Genomic DNA, 23,559 nt, shown 5'->3' with positions numbered 1-23,559 from the left:
AATATAAAAATAATTTTGTATATTTGTATGCTAATGTGGTCCACATTTTTCTCTTTATAGGCTATAACTTATTTATTGCTTTATCATTTCCTGGCTTTTAGGCTATCTTAGTTATGGTTTCTGTTGCTGTGAAGAGACTCCATGACCACAGTAACTCTTATTAGGAGAGAAGATTTCATGTGGATGGCTAACATTTTCAGAAGTTTAGTCCATTATCATCATGGTGCGCCATGGTGGCATGTAGGCAGACATGGTGCTAGAGAAGGAGCTGAGATTCCTACATCTTGACTTGCAGGCAACAGGAAGTAGTCTGAACCACTGAACGTGGCTTGAGCATATATGAGACCTCAAAGCCTGCCTCCACAGTGACACACTTCCTCCAACAAGGCCGTTTCTACTTCAACAAAGCCATACCTCCTAATAGTGCCACTCCCTATTTTTGTTCAAACCAGCACATAGACTTGTGAACTTTTCAATTTTTTCATAATTAAAGATAGCATTGGGGCTGGAGATGGCTCAGCGGTTAAGAACACTGACTGCTCTTCCAGAGGACCCGGGTTCAATTCCCAGCACCCACATGGCAGCTAACAACTGTCTGTCACTCTAGGACTTGACACCCTCACACAGACAAACATGCAGGCGAAAACAGCAATGCATATAAAATAAAAATAAATAAAGAAAAAAAAAAGATAGCATTGCTGGAGTTGGAGAGTTGGCTCTGCAGTTAAGAGCTGCTTTTCCAGAGGCCCTGGATTCGCTTCTCCACATCCACATGGTAGATTACAGCTCCAGTTCCAGAGTATTTGAAGCCCTCTTCTGGCCTCCTCAGGCACTAGGCACACATGAGGTGCACAGAAATACAAGCAGACGAAACACTCATACACATAAAATAATCAAAATAAAGACTGCATTTTAAAAAATAGCCTTGAAAGTCTTCTGTAGATAATACTTTTCCCCTCTTCAGTTTAATTCTGTGTAATACTTCCTTAGCTCTATTTTTATGTAAGTAGGGGTTGACTGTGTTCACTGCTATTTGACTTGTCGCCACGTTGCTTTCCATAAGGCTGTGCTGAAGGATGGTATCTATTTGGTGTCGTCTGCATTTTCGTTTCCTCATGGTCAACTGTGGCTCAAATGTGTTAAGTAGGAAATCCTGAAAGAAATCATTCAAAAGTTTCAATTGTGTAGTGTGATGAAACCTCCTGCTGTCACTGTGTCCTGTCTGGGCAGGAGTTCCCAGTGGTTCAGGCTGTCCACACTTCATCAGTCATTGTATTCAAGTAAGCTTTCCTTTGTTTAATAATAGCCTAAGGGTACAGGAGAGGAGATGCTGCCAGTAGCATTAAAATCTATGTTGTACTTGTCCGTTTTATCATGTTATTGTTAATCTCTTAATCTATAAATTAAAGTCTACCACAAATGTGTACATAGAGAAGAAAACCAAAGTAGATAGCGTTCACTGCTATGTAAGCACTCAAACATCCACTAAGTGTCTTAGAAATGATTCTCCCCTTGTATAATGGGGTACTACTGTTGTGAATTTCCCTGCCCTTGGAATTTAACAAGTCATTTAGCTAATGTGCCTACAATAAATTTTTCTGTGTCTTGGTTTACTTGTTGTATTCCTACTTAGAAATTATTCTCTTGATGCAACATAACTGAATTTTTATAGTCATCTTTATATGTACATAATCATATGCATGTGTAGCTTTTACACATGCATGTATTTTCATAGGGGGATATTTGGGATAATGGGGTCTTATAATTCATCTGTCTTTTTTACTTTATTGTACAGAAAATTTGATGTTTTCAAATGTCTAAGTTTGTATTTTTCTTCAAGAATCACAGTTTCTTTCAAGGTAACTTCTGTTTTATTTTAGCCATTTCTGGAATTTTCTTGCATTTTTTTTCTATTGCTTCATTTATTAAGTGTAGAAAATATGGATGCCTTTATGATATTTTTATATACATCTCAGTCCCACTTGTCAGTTCTTGCTATTGTTTCCTTACCCACTGGAGTTCTTTTCAGAAAGTCCTTAGCTATGTCTTTATCTTTAAAAAATTTTAATTGTTTCATGTGTACAGGTATCTTGCCTGCATATATGTCCACGAACCAAGTATATACCGGGTGCCCACAGAGGCCGGAAGAACTGAAGTTTTGGACAGTTGTGAGCTGCCATGTGGGTGCTGAACCAGGGTCTCTCCCAGAGCAGCAGCCAGTGCTCTGAAAACTGCTAAGCCATCTCTCCAGCCCCCTAGAGTTATATCCTGATGTGCTTTCCCTGTATTTTTCTCTTGTAGTTTCAGGGTGTCTGGTCATATGTTTAGGTCTTTGGTTAATTTTGAATTGAAGTTTATATATATATAGAGAGATAAGGATCTACTTTCAATCAGTTTTTTCTAGCACCAGTTTTTAAAGAGGCTTTTTTCCAATGTATGTTTTTGTTACCTTGTCTAAAATTAAGGAGGTTATGTAGTTCCCCACATTTATTTCTGGGTCCTCTATGCTATGCTGTTGGTTTGTATATCAGGCTCTGTGTTAGTGCCATGCCATTCATGTTACTAAGGCTCTGTAACACAATTGAAGTCAGGCAGTGTGATACTTCCAGCATTGTTGCTGCTGCTTAGAATTGCAGGGCTGGTTGGGTCTTTGTTCTTCTCTATGAGTTTGAGGGTTGTTTTCTCCAGTTCTTTAATGAATATTATTAGATTTTTATGGGAATTATATTGAACCTGTAGATTTGAGTAATGTATCCATTTCTGTAATTGGTTTACTGAATCATGCTCATGGGAGCTCTTCCCATTTTCTAGTTGGGCCTAATTTTTTTCTTAACAAATCTTGGTTAGAGTTATTCCTAGTTATTTCATTAGATTTTTTTTTTTTTTTGAGACTGTGAATGGGCTTTTTTTTCCACCTTGATTTCTCTCTTGGCAAGTTCATTCTTAGTATACAAAGAGCAACTGGTTTTTGTATGTTTGTTTTGTATCCTGCTACATTGCATAAAGTTGATCAGATCCAAATACAGACAGTTTGATTTTTTTTTTTTTTTTTTTTTCCGAGACAGGGTTTCTCTGTGTAGCTTTGCACCTCTCCTGGAACTCACTTTGTAGACCAGGCTGGCCTCAAACTCACAGAGATCTGCCTGCCTCTGCCTCCCGAGTGCCTCCACCACCCAGCCCAGTTTGACTTCTTTATTGTCTGTTTGTTTCAGTTTTCTCTCTGCCTTACTGGTCTGCTTTAGAATAAGAGTGGACCGAGTGGACATCCTTATTTCATTCTTGATGGGGGGAGTGATCAGTTTTCCACATTTGCCATAATGTGGGTGGTAAGTTTGTTGGTGTGCCCTTTTTCTGTTGGTGTTACCATTGTTCATCTGTTTCTCTCTGAAGTTTCATGCTATGCTCTCCTGAGTGACACTTTCTTTCCCCTTTGTGTTCAGGGTTTCTCTGTGTATCTTCTGCAGTACTGACTTGCTGGTTATGAATTGATTTAGTTTGTGTTTGTCTTAAAATGTTTCTCTCATTTGATTTTTAATATAACTTTGCTAGATATAACAGTATTCATTGACATTATTTCAGGCTTGAAATACATTATTCCATGCATTTCCATCTTTTCAGATTTCTCTTCAGAGTTCTGTAGTGTTTTCCTTTGTAAATAAGTTGGCATTTTTCTTACAAGTTTTAATGCTGGTATTGTTTTAAGGGTCACATTAGAAGGATATAATAATATGTCATTATTTGCGTAGCTTCCTAGTGACTAGCCAGTGTCCACCTTTTTGTTGTAATCAGAGTAAAATGATGTGGCTCATAGATATTGATTAACTGTATAAGTATAAATTTTTGGTTTCCTTTAGAAAATCACCATTGGCTGCTACTCCCCAGTGGCAAGAGGGTGCACTCTGGTTGTGAGATCTAACCCTTTTTGGAAAATGAGTGTAAATTGAAGAATTTCTCCCCTTACCTAAAAGAGGACTTGCCAGTCAGTGCCCTTGCTACTGGTAGTTTAAATGACTTCTTTAAGTTCCAAACTTGGGGCAGACAGTAATGCATCTTAGAGAGGTGTTTTGTTTTAGATTTAATGAAATAGGGTCATATTATGTAGTCTGGCTGTCCTGGAACTCTAAATGTAGACCAGGCTGGGCTTGAACTTACAGAAATCTGCCTGTGTTTGTCTTCCAAGTGCTGGGATTAAAGATGCATCACCCATACCAAATATCCTTTTTGAGAGTTTTTAAACCACACTATTTGTTGTCAAAATTGAGAGCTCACAGCTGGGTTTTTGTAGATGTAACAGTCTTATTAAATAAGAAACACAGAGCTAAATGCAGAGTTAAAAGCTCAAGAGGTCAGAGCAGTATCTAAGAGCTGAGACTTAAAACCGCCTTCTTACCCTTCCTGCCACTGCTGTCCTTCCCCTCAGCAAGAGACCTATTTCCTGTGTATGTCTTTTTATTGACTTTCTGTTCTACCTTCTCATTGGTTGTAAACCCAACCACATGACCTCCTCGTCACTGCTTGTCTATACAGACCTCCAGGTCTTCTATGGTTGGTATTGAGATTAAAGGCATGTGTCTCCATGCTGGTTGTATGTGAACACACAGAGATCTGCCTGTCATGTGATCGAGATTAAAGGTATACACCACCACCACCCGGCTCTTGCTATGGCTTGCTATTAGCTCTGATCCCCAGGCAACTTTATTTATTAACATACAAATAAAATCACATTTCAGTACAAATAAAATGTCACCATAGGTTTTAATCCCAGTACTTTAGAGGCAGAGGCAAGTGGATCTCTGTGAGTTCGAGTCCAGCCTGGTCTACAGAGCAAGTCCCAGGATAACCAAGGCTACACAGAAAAATTCTGTCTTGAAAAAACAAAAAATGAAACAAAACAAAATTACGAGTGATTAGAGACAGACAGACAATCTACCATCTTTGCTCAGAACATCCAAGATTAGGAGTTTATGGCCCTAGTGCTGGCCAGCAAGTCAGTGAGTTTATTCCCCAGCATCAGTTGTACTCATGTACCCTGTGGGATGATAATGATTGGAATCTTCAGTCATGAGAGTCTCGGCCTCCTCAGTCCTTGGCGAAGGCCCCACTCTTCTGTCATCTGTACCCAGCTCCACACTAGGTTGACCCTTTTTGTGTAAGAGTTTAGGACAGCTGTCTCTGCAGTGTCTTAGTCTCTGGACATATTGTATACTGGGCTTCCTTTTTGAATAAACTCTGTGGCCCTAAATATATGCTATATTCACCTGCTGGGAGTGGTTAGTTCTTATAGCCTGTAATGCCTATTCTTGTCAGCTTGACTAACCCTGGAATTAACTAGAATCTAGACATGGAGGGCATACCTTTGGGGTTTTTTTTGCTTGGTTTGAAGTAGGTGGATCCACTTCTAGTCCTGACCTTTGAGGTGGGGAGATACATGCCTTTTATCCGGATCTTGAAGTGGGAAGACACACCTTTTATCTGGGCCACACCTTCTGCTGGAAGCCTATATAAGGACATGGAAGAAGGAAGCTTTTGTTCTTTGCCTGCTTGTTCTCCCCTTGCTAGCAGATCCTCCCTTTGCTAACATTAGAGCCTGCTTCTTTGGGAATTCCAGCGTCTGCTGCAGACCAGCTGAGGCATCCAGCCTCTTAGACTGAGCAACTTCTGGATTCTTCAACTTTCCATTCATAGCTAGCCATTGTTGGATTAGCTAGACCACAGCCTGTAAGTCATTTTAATAAATCTCATTTATATCTATTATATATAATACACACATATATTATATCTTATATATACTGTATATACATCACATTATATATAATTATATACTATATATATGGAGATAAATATATAATTACATACTATATATGGAGAGAGAAAGAGAGATTCATTCAACTACTCTACTACTCTACTACTGCTCTAGAAAACCCTGACTAATACACAGCCTCTTCAAACTTTCTGTGGTTTTATCTGAGTTCAGAAAAAGGTCATGGTGATCATCCTTATATGCTTAGGAGCATCTGGATCTGAATCATTATGTTTTCTATAAATTTGATATTGCCTTATAGCCAAGCTAAGGGATCCTTGATTGCCCAACCTTGTAGATTCAGCATGGTAGTTCATAAGTCGTATCTTAATAATATGAAATTGAATAAAATCAACAATAAAAGAGTGTATCAGATGTAATTCATGAAGTATTCTTTGGGACTTGTACTTTAATTCATGCACACTAGTTTGCTGTTGGGATTTGAGTGAGGTGTACTTTTTTATTGTGGGTCATGGTGCAGGGTGGAAGAGGTTTACTCAGGGAGGGGATCAAATTCTTCTCCTTGGAACCACGCTGCTGCTCTGTGTTTGTTCTGAAGCCTGTAGAAGGAATAACATGTTCTGCTCTCCCTGTGATCCAGATTAGATACCTCTGCTCATCCATGAGTAGCAAGACAATGGCGTAAAAACACGACTTTCCTAGAAGATAAGGTTTAGCATACATTCTCTTTATTATGAGGAAGTGAGTCCTAAAGTCGAGTACTTAAGAATGAACTTGAGCACTCCAATGTTTTTCAGGAGAAGTCACCAAGCCTGACAACCTGAGTTCAGTCCCTAGAACCCACATGGTAGAAGGAGAGAGCAGTCCCTGATCTTCACCTGCCTGCGTGGCATGCACACACACACACACACACGTAACAGTTTTTTTCAAATTGAACATTTTAAACAAATATTTGCTTGTGCTTACTATGTGTCGATCACTATTCTAGATATTGAGAATGGAGCAGTAAACAAAACAGACAGAGCTGCCTTCACACAGCTTATGTCCTAGGGTCATTGACATCAGCTTTTAGCTCCAGCAGGACCCTTGTAATAGAAACCCAAACCTTCAGCCTCACTAAATAAAATGCGTACATAAGATACCATGGCTGTGATGGTTAATCTTCATTGTCAACTCGGCTACATTTAGAATCGCCTCTGTATGTTGAGGGCATTGCCAGAGAAGTTGGACGGAACAGGGAGACCAGCCCATGACTTGGTGTCCTGGACTGAAGAAAAAGGAAATGAGAAAGCCAGCTGAGTGCTAGCAGCATTTCTGTCTGAGCTCTGACCAGCCATGTGAGCCCCTGTCCTGTCACTAGCCTCTCCTGCTGTGCAGGGTTGATTGGATTTCCTCAAACCAGGAACCAGGTGAATCCTTCCCTCCTTAAGTGGCTTTTATGTAAAATATTTTGTCCTATTGACGAGAAAAGTAATCAAAAAATAGTGCAGAGGGTTTAGTTTGTAAGAGCCCATGTTTTTTCCTGTTTTTTTTGAAACAGAGTCTACTTGTGTAGCTCAGGCTAGCTTTGAACTTGGCACAGTCTTCCTGTCTCCCTGTGCCAGGTGCTAGATTTACAAGCATGAGCCACTGTGCCCAGTAGAGTCCATATTTTTTTAAATGGCTATTTATAGAGAAGCTTAGCTCCTGTTTTTAGAAATGTATTTTTCTACTTATGAATGCTATGATAGAGAATTTGGTTAGCATAGCAAAACATAAAGAGAAAAGTAATTCATAATCTTAACACTCAAAGAAAAATACCATTAAAAATTTGTTATATTTCCTGTTAGCATTTCATCTGCATAAAATTATGTGTGCATGCAATATACATATGGCTGCATGGGCATGCACATATGCAGATAAATATATGTGTGTGCACATATTTTGAATTTGAGGGGCTGGAGATGTAACTCAGTGGTAGAGCAGTTACTTAGCATGTGTGAAGCCCCAGATTTGATTCCTGACACTAAGAAAGGGGGAAAGTGGGGAGGTGGGGAGAGAAGAAGGAAGGAACAATGGAAACAGAAAAATCAAAAAGCAAAACTAATATATTTCCAATTCTTGTCCTTCTGTCCTGGGGACTGATCAGGAAGCTAACTTGTGGTAGGGGTTGCTCTGCCTCTCTGACTTCCACCTTCTCCCCAGAGTGGGGTACGCCTCTCTGAACCATCCTTTGTCACAGACTTCTTTGGGACTCTTTAGAGACCACTGTGCCATAGTAGGCTTACAAAAACACCGGAAAAGAGTTCAATGTGATTGAACAATAGTGGAGAATTAGTGAGATTCAGTTCTCAGTTCACACTGGTCTGCAGTGCATTTCAGAAGGCCTGTGTGTAGCGAATTTGAGAATCAGTTCCATGTGTAAGTTTTCAGAATTCTTGATAAGATTATATTGGAAACAGTGGATAGTTTGGTTTTTTTCTATATGATTATCAGCTTTCAGGAGCCCACATCAGCTGTAAGAAAATGTTGGTTTCTCTTAGATGATCATTTCTTTATAACTTGAACATAAGTCCTAACTTATGTTCCAATTATAAGTGAGTATATTATAAATTAGGAAAACAAACCAAAATGTCTCATTTTAAAGAAGTAGTTGAGATTCAGCAGTTGACACTGCTCTTTAAAAAGAATGAAGATCTAACAAATCTAGTGTGTGAAGAAATCCAAGATCTACTCTAAAGAAATAAAAATTAGTTATAAACGGTGTGTTTGGTTTTAAAGCCTTGTCTCCTTATGAATTCAAACAAGCATGTATGTGTGTATAACTAAGGAAAAGGTCTGCAGGACAAAGAGTAGCTGGTACTTCTGGGTAATTGGAGTGTAATAGAAAAGAGAGCAGGACATTTGTAAACAGTAGAGGGGGTTGTCAAACTGAGTAAAGTTCTTAAGGACCATATATTTTAGAATTAAAATGCAAAAGACATTTTTTGAATCAATTAACTAGAAAAATTTTATTTTGTATTTGAGTTGTGGAACAAGATGTCATTCTGATTACAGTTAGAAAAAGTATTTCCTGTGATTACTAGTTATGAAAAGAAGTCGTGTGTAGTAGTTCCTGCAGGTAATCCAAGCATTTGGGAAGTCAAGGCAGGAAGACTGGAAATGAGTCCAGCCTGGACTACACAGGGAGATTGTGTTTCAAAAAGCAAATAAACAGTAAATGTGCTTTGTGATGTTCGGAAGGGCTGGAGTCTAGTTCAGCAGTTCTTATCCGCCATTCCTGGGTGAGAGCCTACTTTGAGCCCAATGCCACGTACTAATGACAGTGAAGTCCACTGTGATTGTTGTTCTCATTTCATACAGGGTTTGCTGTTGAGTGAACTCTGAATATGTTTTTTTTCAAATACTGTGTTTATTTGTGGCTTTGTTCCCATGGAAAACAGAACGCTATCTAAGGTATTCCCATTGCTCACAAGTTCTTAACTTCTTTGGAGGAGACACTTTGAGCCTTGACATTTTCAACTGAATTTTAACTCAAGGTTTTCTGCCCTTTTATTCAGCCTCCTCTTTTTCCCGTTATTTTTTTTTTGTGTGTGTGTGTGTGTGTTTTTTTCCCCTGTATTTTTTTTTTAGATCCTATTTTTGGTCTTGCTTTAGAGCACTAGATTTATTACAGTATTGATATGATTGTCCAGTAAAAAGAATATTGTAGGTCAGTGAAATTTTAGAAAAGTGAAAGTTTGTAAGAATTTAGAAAATTAGAGCATTATGTACCTTATAAAGAGAAAAGGTATGTTCTCTGCAGTGTTGGGACTTATTCTTTTATTTATTTTTAAGATTTGTTTCTAATTATGTGTAAGTATGGGTATGTGCATGCACGAATATAGGTGCCCACGAGGGTCAAGGCCAGAAGAGGAGGTTGGATCCCCCAGAACTAGAGTTGCAGGTTTTGTAAGCCATGCTGAACCCCAAAGGTGGGTTCTCAGGAAAAGCAGGGAATGCTTTTTACCATGGAGCCGTCTCTTCTCCAGCCTCTTTGTTCTTTTATTAAAGGGTATTTTATCGTTTTGACCTGCCCTCATACTCTTTTATTAAAATGTGTTTTGTATTCTTACCCTAACAACTGAAGACAGTGGATCCAGGAACAACAAGGGGTTAATGAATAGTGTTAATGTGGTCTGTGGTTATAGCACTGAGCCCATTCTGTTGGTTATAATGCTGCTGTATTATTTCTGACATTGAGAAGTTAATGGAAAACCATAGCATGTGTTCATTTAGTGTAGTGATATTGTTTGGAATTGTACCTGTTAATTTTAGCATATGCCATACATGAATTGTAATTTTTTTCATACATTTTGTTTCTGGTTTTGAGAAGAATATCTTTACCTAAGTTCATTCTATACCTAAGTTCATTCTATTCCATGGTCTGGATTCTATTTTTTAGGGAAAAAACAAAAACAAAAACAGAAGCCAACATGTGCTTCCTAACTTAATTCCTCTCACATGAATGGTGTCTGTATTCACACTTTCCTTCTCACTAAAAAGAAGTTACACATACACACACACACACACACACACACACACACACACACACACACACACACATAAGGCAGACATGGTGGTACACACCTGTAATCCCAACCCTCAGAAGGCTGAGGCAGGAGCAAATAGCTCTACGAGTTCAAGCCAGCCTGGGATACATAGAGAGAGCTTGTCTTTTTAGGAATTTAGAGAACAAGTCCATTTTGTTTTTCTGAGTGATTCTTTGAAGGCCCCCTTTCTTCTAATACTGTGGCCTTGTCGCAATTAAAAGTGGACCAACAGCCGGGCGGTGGTGGCGCACGCCTTTAATCCCAGCACTCGGGAGGCAGAGCCAGGCGGATCTCTGTGAGTTCGAGGCCAGCCTGGGCTACCAAGTGAGTTCCAGGAGAGGCGCAAAGCTACACAGAGAAACCCTGTCTCGAAAAACCAAAAAAAAAAAAAAAAAAAAGTGGACCAACACTCATCGTTGCTCTCGGCACTTGGTAGTGAACGCTTCCTGTTCCTGCAGGGTCTCTTCTTGACAGCAGGGGTGTGCTGGTATACTCTCTATTCTTCCCTTCCTAGCCGCTGTGGCTTAGCCCCGCACTGTTTCCGTTTCTCACACTCCACTGGCTGAAGAAGATAGCTATCCAGATCTACTGCGCCTTCAGAGGCCGTGCCTCTGTCTGTTTGTCCCACCATAGCGGGAAGCCAGAGTTACCCTGGAAAGAGAGGAAAAGAATGAATTCTCAGCTACAAATGCCACCAATTAGAATAGGGATATTCCCTGATTTGTTATTCAGCTTCCTCTTTCCCAAAAATAGCCAAAGCAGATGGGGAGTGGACCAAGAGAAACCAGAACAGGTAAGTTTGGGATATTCCCAAAGCATTGATTCTTTAGGAGTTCCTCCATATTCTGATTTTATGAAAGCCAAATAGAATATCTCTAGCAACTACTAGGGCCACACAGTTAACTCTGCCTGAAATGAAAATGAAAAGAAAAAAGCTAGAGGTATCTCCACATGTGGGCAGCCCAGCAGTCTTCCAGAAGAAAAGGCAGACAGCCGGTTCTTTGCTTTGGCTCCTTTCTTGTGTAGGGCTATTGCAGAATAAATCCTGTGCTGCTCCATATCAGCTGAAGGTAAATCCATAATAGTTTATATCTATGCTCTGCTGTTTAAGGATTGGAAAAATACTGAAATAAAACATGAATAGAAAGTGACAGTATAAAAGACAGTAGGAAGGTGCTAGAGAGAGGCCTGGGAATTCAGAGCATATACTGCTCTCCCAAAGGACCAGAGTTTGGTTCCTAGCACCATAGCTCACAGCCAGCTCCAGGGGACTTGTCACTCTTCTATTCTCCACGACACCTGCACTCAGGTGCACACACCCCCATACAGACCTGCACATGCACCTAATTAAAAATGAAAATCTTTTTGAAAATTAAATTTTGTAAAGACAGTGGGGAGAAAAATGCCACTATAAAAGCCAAAGGTTGTGTTCACTCGTTTTAGAAAATTCTGACCATGGGTCTCCAGCACATCTTTAGTATATCTCATAGTGTAAAACATGCATGTACCTTCATTTTATGAAGGTAAAGTACTATAGTAATTTCTACTATAACTTATTTTTAATACAAACTTGTTGCATTATGATTAATTTATTGGGGAATAATTAGAGAATAATGCAGGTATCTCTAATGCTTTGAAGCAGTTTCAGAGACCTACATAAACACACACACACACACACACACACACACACACACACACACACACACACACACACAAACACACATCCCTACTGGTTTGATAGGGAAGATCTCAGACAGGAACACCAATAGTGCCTGTCAAAAGAAACACATCTCCTCCCTTGTAGGGTGGACTATCTATGTTGATGTTTGTACGTTTTTGCTTTTTCATGTGTATCTTAGTCAGTGTTCTATTGCTATGAGGAGACATCATGATCACAGCAACTCTTATAAAGGAAACTTTTTTAATTGTGGCTGGCTTACAGTTTCAGAGGTTTAGTTCATTATCCTCATGGCAGGGAACATGGCAGCATGCAGACAGACATGGTAGCTGAGAGTTCTACATCTGTATCCGCAGGCAGCAGCAACAAGAGAGACTCTGAGCTTAGCATTGGCTTTTGAAACCTCAAAGCCCACCCTCAGTGACACACTTCCTCCAACAAGGCCACACCTCCTAATTCCTGTCATTGAATGTGTGGGGAGGGTGCTAATTTTGTAATCTAGGTATAGGCAGCCAACAGGTTAGGGTGAGCACACTGTTAATCTCATCTGAAAAACTTGCCTAATGTTAGACAGGACTGTTCTTGAAAGTCCAGATGTGGGAAAGGATAGGAACAGATGTCTGGCAGCTAGAGTGGACTGGAATGTGAGTGTGCCCAGCTGTATGAGTGTTAAATCATGGTGCATATAATTTTACCCAGTGTTCTACTTAATGCCTGGCAGGAAGCTGATAGAAGACTTTAAGTCGTTCTTTCTCAGTCCCTAGGACCACATAATAGAAGCCTCTCCATTGTATGCTTTTGTAACCTCTTAGGATTCTCAATCTCATACCACTCATGTGTACCCGGTAGCCAGGTTGTCCATGGTTAAGACCAGGGTCCTGTTTCAGAGATTGATAGTTATTAAGAAGCTTGTGAGGTATTGACCAAGTGTCTGTGGAAACCAGCTCCATGTGGAGAGAACACAGCTATGAATGAAGAACGTTCAGGAGGTAGGAATGCAGAAAAGTAATTCACTCCGTGACACTGTTTAAGCTTGAGCTGAGTCAGCTGTTAACCCAGGGTTTCTCATTTTTGTCTGGATCATCCTTTGTTGGGGATGTATGTTCTCTGATTATAGGAGATGATCACCACTACCCCTGGCCTTTTCCCTCTAGATACTAGCTATGATAATCAAAAACATCTTGAAACATTACTGTCAAATGTACCCTTGGGGGACTGATGAAATTGTCTTGGCAAAACCATTTAATTTTACTACACTTTTTATATCTAGCTTCTTGTTTTTAGGACACAAATAGGATAGGGGAACAGGTTAAATGATACCACCATCAGAATGTTCTAAAGTTTTATGTGATACTTGACTATACTTCATTTCTTGACAAAAAGAATCAGCTTCAAAAGCAGGGGGGAGTGATTCCAAACAATTGTGTCTAGTTTAAAATAATTACCGTACACATCCAGTGACTAGATAAATATTTTCTTGTAGTCTCTCTTAGTTGTTATATAATTTAATGTTTTAGTCTTTTTTCCTTAGACACATTGCTAGATATTTGTAAATTTTATCAAATTTTTTCAAAGAATCCATTTTTATTTCATTTATTTTCTATTTTTCATTTGATTGATATGTGTAGATTTTCTGACTACAGATATGTTCCTTATTATTTCTTTGGTTCTTGCATTGGTTTAGTTTCTTTGTTTCAAGCGCGCGCGTGCACACGTGTGTGTGTGTGTGTGTGTGTGTGTGTGTGTGAGATGCACCATATTTGGTGCATGTGCTCAGAAACATTTTTTACTGACTTGAAAATTAATATGACCTAGGGTGTTATTTAAATTCCAGTATATCTTCAAGCTTTTTGTGTATTGTGGAGTATGATCTGTCTTGGTAATCAGCCCACATACATTTAGAAAGAATGTGTGTTTGCTTTTGTTCAGTCTTCTGTACTCCTACAGCTGTAGATTTATTTGTATTTTCATTCTTTTAGTTCTCCCATTTTTTTCTTAACGTGTGTTGAAGCTCTTCAGTTAGGCACAAAAATATTTAGAATGCTTGTGACCTTAATGGATTGACCCTTTCGTAATTGTCTTTATCCTTGGTAGTAGTCTTGCCTAAAAGTGATAGGTAAATGGTGCTGTTTGTGGCACTGGTTACTGGCAGAAATGTCATGAGCCACGGCCAGGACTACCAGAGTTAGAGAGCTTTATTAGGAGGGAAAGGTGGGGAGAGAGAGGGGAGCCAGGCCTGGGGGGAGGAGGCAGAGCAGGGAGCAGAGAGCAGGAAGAGAGAACAGAGAGAGAGAGGGTGGAGTCCAAGTCCGGCTTTTTTAAGGCTCAGATTGCATGACCACACAGTAGTCTCCAGCACCACCACTCCCCACCCTCCACCCCCCCCCACCCCTCTCCCGATGACATAAAACACAAGACCCCGAGGAGTGAGGACAGGATCCTAACAGAAAGTGAAATGGATTTCTTGTCGGCAACATGTAGTTGGGTCTGGTCTTTCTTTCTTCCTTTCATTCTTTCTTTTCTCTCCTCCCCTCCCCTCCCCTTTCTTCTTTTTCCTTTCCTTTCCTTTCCTTCCCCTTCCTTTCCTTTCCTTTCCTTTCCTTTGCCTCCCAAGTGCTGGAGTTAAAGGCATATGCTAGCATGCCCAGACCATAATGATCATAATTTCTAATTCATTCTTTGTTTGTTTGTTTCTATTTTTTTTTTCTTTTTTTGTTTTTGTTTTTGAGACAGGGTTTTTCTGTATATCTTTGGAGCCTGTCCTGGAACTTGCTCTGTAGACCAGGCAGGCCAGGAACTCACAGAGGTCTGCCTACCTCTGCCTCCCAAGTGCTGGCATGTGCCACTACCACTGGGCCCTAATTTCTGATTCTTAATCCAGGTGTTTGGCACATTTGCATGTAATGTGATTATTGACTAGAGGTGAGGTTTTAATTCACCAGCTCACTATTTCCTTTTTCTTATCCATTTTCTTCTTTGTTTCCTTTCCCCCTTTTTATACCTTCTTTTGGGTTGATATTAGCGGTTTCATCTTACCCTTCCACTTTAATCATTGGAGTGTTAGCTATATCTAGTTGGGTTTCTTGTTTGTTTCTTTAGTGGCTGCTTTTCATTTCACAGTCTACATGTTTAATAGCATAGTTAGCCTCCAGTCATGTTCTCCTGTTTTCTATCTCTAGGCCTTGTTTATTGCTTTATTAATTTTCTTCCAGAGTATGATTTTTTCCTTCAAAAGCACATTATCTTTTAAATGTTTTTGTTTTGTTTTGCATTTTAACTTGGTGTGTGTGTATGTTGGTCAAGGAGCAGAGATGTGTGCCCAGTTAAAAAAACAACTTGCAGAAATTGGTTTTCTTATCATATGGGTCCCAGAGGTCAAACTCAGGTTATTCGGTTTGACAGCAAGCACCTTTATCTGCTGAGCCGTCTTGCTGGCCCTGAAAGGTATTTTTCAAATAGGGAAAAATACGTTTTATTCTTCTCGGTGTTTTGGATTGTTCTGTGCAGATTTCCTGTAATAGTTACGTGGTTTTTTTTTTTTTTCTGCCTTTGGAAGGGACCTCAGTTTGTTTGTTTGTTTGTTTGTTTGTTTGCTTGTTTATTTGTTTTGGGTACAGGGTCTCTTGTGTAGCCCAGGCAGTACTGGAACTCACTATTTGGACCAGGCTAGCCTAGAACTCCAAGAGATCTGCCTGCCCCTCCCTACCTTCCGAGTGCTGGGATTGAAGTGTGTGCCCCCACTCCAGACTCTCCTTTCCCATTTCTGTTGGTTCTGGGCTTGGGGATTATCACATCATCATTTCTGAAAAGAAATGGACTGTGGTTTCCTTTCAGTTCTTTGACATCATCTCCACGGCCCTTTCATGGCCGGGTTTTGGATGTTTGCTCTGACTTGTTTCTTTGAGTGTAATGTGACTGTTCTTTCGTAAAGTACGTTAAAGATGTTCTCAAGTGATTTGATTGTAGTATACATCGGTGTTATTTTCTTCTTGTTTCTCACATTTGGTGATTTTCGTACTTGGATTTGTGTGTTTATAGTTTCATGAAACTTTGAGACCACCACCACCAAGACTGCTCAGTAGGTAAAGGCTCTTGTCAACAAGGCTTATGTATGGCTAGAGTTTGATTTCTGGAAATCACGTGGTGGAAGGAGAGACTCATGCCTGCAAATTGTCCTCTGCCTCACACACACACAATAGTGGTTTTGCCTGTGGACCTCCACACACAATAAATAAATATAATTAAAGTTTTTTAAACATGCGTCCATTATTTTTCTTCAGGCATTGCTTTGTGTTTCCCATTCTTTTCTGCTTTTGAGATTCAAATGCCATATTTATACTGTAGGCTGACTGGGGTTTTCCCATAGCTTAAGTATGCACTATTCATTGGTTTGTTGGAAATGATTCTTCTTCTCATGTTTTATTTTGATAACACCTTTTGTAGTATCTTTAGGTCCCTCATGCAGTTCAGAACCTGCTTCACTGTCTGGAAATTTGATTTGGACCACTTTTTATAGCCCCTATTTCTCTCACTAACATAATTTCTGTCATATATTTGTGTGTGTGTGTGTATGTACATATACACTATATGTCTGTTGTTTTATTGGAGCACTACAAGTCAAACCAAGGGCTTGGCACATGCTAGGCAAGGGCTCTACTACTGAGCTCCACCCGAACCCTAACAACCTAGCCTAGTTAAGAGTATGTGTGAGCCGGGCGGTGGTGGCGCACGCCTTTAATCCCAGCACTCGGGAGGCAGAGCCAGGCGGATCTCTGTGAGTTCGAGGCCAGCCTGGGCTACCAAGTGAGTTCCAGGAAAAGGCGCAAAGCTACACAGAGAAACCCTGTCTCAAAAAAACCAAAAAAAAAAAAAAAAAAAAAAAAAAAAAAAAAAAAAAGAGTATGTGTGTATGTATGCTTCTATGTGCCCGTTTGTGTGCACTGGCACATATGTTCTTGTGTGAAGAGGCCAGGGGACAACTCTTATCCTTCCTTAGGCCCTCCTCACCACCCCCCTTCTCTGTCTTCTCTCAGGACAGGAGTTCTCACTGGCTTAGTAAACTAGGCTAGCTGGTCAGGGAGCCTCAGAGATTTCCCTGTTTCACCTCCCCAGCTCTGAGGCGACAAGGGCTTTCCACTATTCCCATTTATTTTGAGTACATGCCAGATATTGTATATTCTATGTTGTTTGTTAGATTTTTAAGAATTTCTCTAAATTTTTAGCTTCACCCTAAAATCACCTAAATCTCTGTAAAGAATTGCTAAACAGTCTTATTTCAAAACAAACAAACAAACAAACAAAAACCCAGAGCCAGATATTGGGGTGAAAGCTGAAAGATCAGCGAAATAGACCAAGCCACAGCCAACCTTACCTCTCCAACTCCTCAGCCTATCCTGTTTCCTCAAACTGGAAACGTCTGAGTCCTCATCCGAATGGATCTCAGCTGAACTGCTAAAAGCCTAAAAGCTTAAAAGCCTCTAGTTCCTGGTCCTCATGCCTTATATACCTTTCTGCTTCTTGAACTCACAGATACCCGGATGAATCTCTGCCTCCCAAGTGATAGGATTAAAGGTGTGTGTGTCACCGTTTTCTGGCCTCTATGTCTATCTAGTGGCTGTTCTGTTATCTAACCCCAGATAAGTTTATTAGGGTGCACAATATATTGGGGGACACAATATCACCACAAATCTCTTTGAAAGAATTTGATCTTTTCAAGGCTTATTGTTCAGCTCTGTTAGGAGGCGCCAATACTATCTTTAGTGAAAATTTGGTCTCAGAATGGAGACAGTTTCCTGTGTGCAGTTTCTTTCTATGCGCTGTTGGTATCATGGCTAGTACCAGCCTTGTGAGGCCTAGGGATCCTTGCTGCTCCCTTCCAGCTGTTCCTGGACTTGGGAGTTTTCTCACAGACTGGTGCTTGTCAGCTCTCTGATCATAATGTGCAGGGAACTCTTCGTGTTTCCAGGACTGTCATTACATCCCTCCCCTGCCTGTGCTTATTGGGTGACTTCTGGTCCCCTTGACTTTCTGTAGTTCTCGACTGACTCTTTGTCCAGGGCACTTGCTGCGCAACCAAACAAAACAAAGCAAAAACAGAAGAAGAAGAAGAATCTTGTCCTGGAAGCTGTGGTGTGGCCCGGTGAGACACAGTGCACCCTTTAGCCCCTCCATCTTTCCTTGCAAGTGTTCATTGCTGTTGTTGGTTTTTTGTTTTTTGTTTTTTCTCTTTACTCTTTGGGGGACCCGCCACCAGCTCCCCAATAATCACATGGAAGCTTATTCTTTCTTATGAATGTCCGGCCTTGGCTTGGCTTGTTTCTTCCCAGTTTTTCTTAAATTATCCTGTCTACCTTTTGCCTCTAGGCTTTTACCTTTCTCTGTTTCTGTATATCTTTACTTTTCTTCTTATTCCATGTCTGGCTGTGTGGCTGGATGCCTGGCCCCTTCTTTTTTCACTCCTCTATCTTCTCTTCCCAGATTTCTCCTCCTATTCTCTCTGCCTGGCAGCCTGCCTGTCCTTTCTCTTGCCTTGCTATTGGCCGTTCAGCTCTTTATTAGACCATCAGGTGTTTTCGACAGACAAAGTAACACAGTTTCACAGAGTTAAACAAATGCAACATAAAAGAATGCAACATATCTTTGCATCATTAAACAAATATTCCACAGCGTAAACAAATGTAACACATCTTCAACTAATATTCCAAAACACAGTGCCATGAGTCATTGGTTGGCTCGAGGCCTCTGGTTTCTGCTACACCACCAATAATAGGCTCCTACTGGGGCTCCTCTTGGATAGCCTGTTGTTGTCCTGTGTCATAGAGATCCTGCTCTTTTGAATCTGTAAGTTCATCCCCCTCACATGCTCCAACAGTTCATAGATTCATTGGATGTTGGGGTGGGCCAACTCATAGCCGTGGTTCAGGGCCTGGTTGGTGGCTGGCTTGGCCATCACTACTCAGATGAGCTCTCCAGCACTGCTTCAGCTAGCTTCCTAATATAGCCTACAGCAAGGAGTGGGTCCAGTTCTGCTCTTGGGCCCTCAGACACAGGTCCTCCTCACATCACCAGGGCCATCTCTACTGTTGTGCTCAGGCCAGGTACAGGGCCCTCTCTCCTGATTGCTGTAGGGGGAATACGAGGGGGCGGGGTCAGCTTTCCTGCTCTCCTGCCCTTAGGGCTAGCTCATCTGTGCTCCCAATAACAGGATCAGCTCTAGTGTGCTCTCCAGGCAGGGTGCAGGACCCAATCTTCTCTGTGCTGCAGCTGGTGAGGGGCAGGCTAGTTCTCTCACTCTGGTGACCCTGGGGCCAGCTCTCTCACCCGCTGAAGATGGTAATGGGGGGCGGAGAGCATCTTTCCCTCACCCATGCCACCACACGGTAGACAAGGGGAAACAGGGTCAGTTCTTCTGCTTTCATGCCCTCAGGGTCAGCTCACCTGCATCACCGACCACAGGGTTAACTCTAGTGTGCTTCCCAGATGAGGTGCACACTTATGGAAAGTGTGAGACCATCTTTCCTGGGGTGGGGTGAGCTCTCCCCTGAGGGATATGACCAGCTCGCCTGCTGAGGTATCCAGTGAGGGGCAGGACCAGCCATCTCAGGGCCAGTGAAGGATAGGGCTGGCTCCGCACAGCATAGTTCCAATGACCTCCATGCTAAAACTGGTCATGGATATCACCACAGACCCCAGCTGCAGCTGGACCACAGACTCAGACATGGTCATCAGCAGCAGCTTGGGCCTGGATGCCCAAGCACCATGGCCCTGGTGGCAGCACAGGCCACTCAGATCAGCACAGCCCTGGTGACAGCATGGCCCCAGGGCATAACATGGTCACAGGTGGCTGGCCAGACCCTGGGCATCCGCAGAGCCCTCGGTTGCAACTAGAGCCACGGACACCACCCCAGACTCTGGCCACAGACCCAGACATGGCCCTTGGTGGCAGCATGGCCCTCGGACACCCTTATGGCCAGCTTGCAGCCCAGACCCCAGGTATCTATGTGGCCTTTGGTGGCAACATGAGTCACAGACATCAGTACAGAACCTGACTGTGGTAGGACCATGGACACAACAGACATGGTCGTAGGCAGCAGCCCAGGACAGGAGCCACAGATATCAACACAGGCCCGCTTGGCTGTTCCAGGGCCCCAGATCAAGACCTAGGTCATAGCCCAGGCCCAGACATCTCCCTGGACTGGGACGGCCAGCTGACCATTCAGGTCAGCCTGTTCCTCACCACCCTCACCCCTCTAGATCCGCCTCTTTCCCCAGCCCACAAACCATTCCGCCTCTCTTCTCTTCCACCTCCCAACCCGTACTATCAGCACAGGGGTGCTCAGCTGCTCAGTGCCAGGGCTCTTAGTTGGCTCACATTTAGCTGAGTACTGCCTGCCCCAGCCCTAAGAGATAGCACAGAGCTGCTGCCTTTCCTCTCTCCCATGCCTGGTCATCAAGACCTTGGGCAGTACTTGGTATGATGACACCTGGCACCAAGAGGGCTCCTGGGTGATTGTGACCCCTGCAGATACAAAAGTCTGGGGGGGGGGGGGCATCTGTGTCCACTTCTGATTCAGCCCGGGTGGGGCCATCGGCTCCTCCTTGTAACTTCTGTTTTTATTGCTATGGTCAGAGAATGAGGCCCGTCCCATTTCTTCTTTTAGAAAACGTAAAATAGATGTCTTTGTGGTCTAATAGACTTCTTATTAGTTATATGTTTACATATGTTTCTGGGTGTGAGAGGGTCAATGGGGCGTGCGGTGGAACCCTAGGCCTTTGTACATGCTGGATAGATTAGGTTGAGTGCTCTGCCATTGAGCAACATCCTTATCCCCTATGGATCTTGCTTTCTATGGTGAGTTTTGAATCCATTGTTTATTTATATAAGGTCTTTTGATTTTAAAGGTACTTTAAAACATTTACCTTGTGGTTTTTTTAAGAGCCACTCTTACAAATTCTGAATTTCTTTGATTATGATAGGACTCTTGAGAATATATCCAAGGTATGAGGCACTTAATGACCCTTATCAATTTAGAATAATTTGCATTTGTCATCAAAAACTGAGCATGTCCTTTAGCCAGCACTTGGGAGGCTGATAAGAGTTCAAGGCCAAATTTGACTTAAACATTGAGGCACTGTTTTGAAAGGGGAAAAAGGAAGACTTACAGACTAGGACATAAAATTGATTTTTTTCTCAAATGTGATTGAAAGATTATTTTTTTTTTTGGCTAATCTCTAGACAAATTTGATATCTAGTCTTAGGTGTTAAGAAATATCTAAATAATTATGTGTAGTATATATAAAATTTAAAACTCTGTTGCAGCTGGGAATATAGCTCAGTGATAAAGCCCTTGCCTAGCATTCCCAAACCTCTGGATTTGATTCCCAGCACTATAAAACAAACCTATCCCCCCGCAGCTTCACTGCTTTAAGTGAACCTCATTAAGTGTGTGTGTTACATTTACATGTTGTGTGTATGTGTGCGCATGTGTCACTCTGTGCATGTGGTCAGAGGTCAGCTTGCAGTTGTGAGTTCCCTCCTTTTGATGTGTGGGTCCTGGAGATTGAACTTCGGTCACCAGGCTTAATGGCAATCATCTTTACCTGCCTAGCTGTCCCACTATCCCAGGAATCTATATTTTAAGCCCAAATTTTATATGCTTACTTTTCTTCAGGCATTTAAACAGTTATTTAGAGATATTTACACTTTAATTGAGCTCATACTCTTTTATTTTTATTTTTATTTTTTTATTTTCCGGAGCTGAGGACTGAACCCAGGGCCTTGTGCTTTCTAGTCAAGCACTCTACCACTGAACTAAATCCCCAACCCCTGAGCTCATACTCTTAGAGATACTTTAGTTCTGTTGAGACGGATTAGTGTATGAGTAATAGGTCCTGTAACTACTGTTGTTAGATCCATAATTGGGAGCTTTGTCTGGAGAACAACCAAGGACTGTTGCGTATTGGAGGCTGGGGGCTGGACTGTAACTCCAGAGCAGCTGTAACTGGCTTCCGTACAGAGCTGGCAATTCCAATTCCACAGAATCCTGGAACTGCTACCCAGGCACCTTTCCACTCTACCTTCCCCAAAGCCTCGTCTCCAGGCTCTTCAGAAAGAGCCATCATTTTAAGGTATTCTACTCTACAGTTATGGATGTGAGGATTTTTGAATGTTCTCTGTGGCCTTTCTAATTTTCCTGAAGAGGTGTAGTGGAGCTTGACCACACATGCTTAGATATAAAACTTTCTGTTGAAATAGTGGCATCTGGTTTGCAATAAAACATTAAGAGGCTCTAGTTAGATTTCTGATGTCTGTATTTTTCTGTGTTCTTAGATTTTTCTCATTATAACTGAATGTTAATATACATTTGAAAACATAGTGCATTAAAATTGATTATATTTTTATGAATTTACAGTGTTAGAATTCAATTATAAACACTCTTAAGTCTCCCTTGCTTTCTGGTTAGATTGGTAGTGTCTGCATATCTCTTCACTGCACGTTCCCACGACAGAAAGCATCCTCTCTGAGGAGCCGACACATTAGCAGTCAGCTCTGTTATTATTACTGTCAATAAGCAGTTGCTGGGAATCTTCATTTATATTTTTAAGCAAGATGGTCAAGCCAGCTTAATCATTTGACAAAATCCCATACAGGAATTGGCTCGAGACTTAAAGGGAGAAAAGTGATGGCAAATTTTTCTTTGGTTTGTCTTCAGACTTTTCTTTTGCCCAAGATTAAATTTTGCCTCTGTTTAATTGCTTTACAGGCATTCTTGTGATGTTACACAATAGAGGAGGGGGGAGAAAAAGGAGCTGTGACTGTGTGGTGTGTGTCTCAAACCCCGTGCTAGAGAGGGAGAGAACGAATAAGCAAGCTGGTTTGACCAGAAACAGAACTGCCTAGGACAGATTAAGAGACAAGCAAGGCTTGGAATCCGAGAGCAAGCAGAGTGGAAATTTACTGCGGCTCTGTGAGTGTTCAAGTGATCATTTTCTGCTAACGTTTTCCGGTGGTAACTGTTACTCTTCAGAGAGTCAGAAAGTCTTTCTCCAGCACACTTGAGTAAGAGGAGGCATCCTTTATTAAATGGAAGAGAAAGGCTTCTTCATCTGAAGTGCTTTGAACCCAAGAAAAGAGCTGTCTTCAGCACCTCACTATGGGTCGACTTGTTGTTGCTTAGACAAGCTGGGGAGTTTCTGTAGCCCTTGGTGAGTATCAGCAAGGTTGTCTGTATTGGTTTGTGTTGAGGAAAACGAACTAACAAGGAATAATTGAGTTCTACAGCCGTGCTTGTATGTTCATGTTAAACTAGACTGTTGCTTGCTTCTCTGCACGATGAACTGCTGTTACTAGGAGAGGTCTGAAAAAACAACAACTACCAAACAATACTTCTCTGTTGCCTAAGGCACTTGAATCCTTACCAACTAGTCTGTGTCCTCCAAATATCTTATTTTGGAAGTGGTTTTTTATTTACAGTTTCCAAAAATAAAATAGTGGCAGTGTTCTGTTCTTCATGTTTTTCTATCAAGTGCTTGAAAACTTGGAAGTTATC

At 41.4% G+C, this 23,559-nt stretch overlaps 1 protein-coding gene across 5 annotated transcripts in view; it reads left to right on the top strand.

Moving 5' to 3' along the window:
* Positions 1–23,559, top strand: part of Cab39l (calcium binding protein 39 like) — a 127,909-nt gene that overhangs the window by 29,939 nt on the left and 74,411 nt on the right. The window contains exon 1 of one of the 5 annotated variants that reach the window (XM_052733079.1): positions 3,302–3,326. The exons of 3 other annotated variants lie outside the window; for them this stretch is intronic. The gene's annotated coding sequence lies outside the window, so the exon portion shown is untranslated. Of the gene's footprint in view, positions 1–3,301; positions 3,327–23,037; positions 23,216–23,559 lie in introns of those variants that run through there. One more of the 5 variants, XM_052733080.1, reaches the window with a different exon arrangement.

The sequence above is a fragment of the Peromyscus californicus genome, unplaced genomic scaffold, assembly GCF_007827085.1.
Source record: "Peromyscus californicus insignis strain IS unplaced genomic scaffold, ASM782708v3 Scaffold_12__1_contigs__length_115047231, whole genome shotgun sequence".
Classification (NCBI taxonomy): Eukaryota; Metazoa; Chordata; class Mammalia; order Rodentia; family Cricetidae; genus Peromyscus; species Peromyscus californicus.
This window is presented reverse-complemented; position numbering and strand designations above follow the sequence as displayed.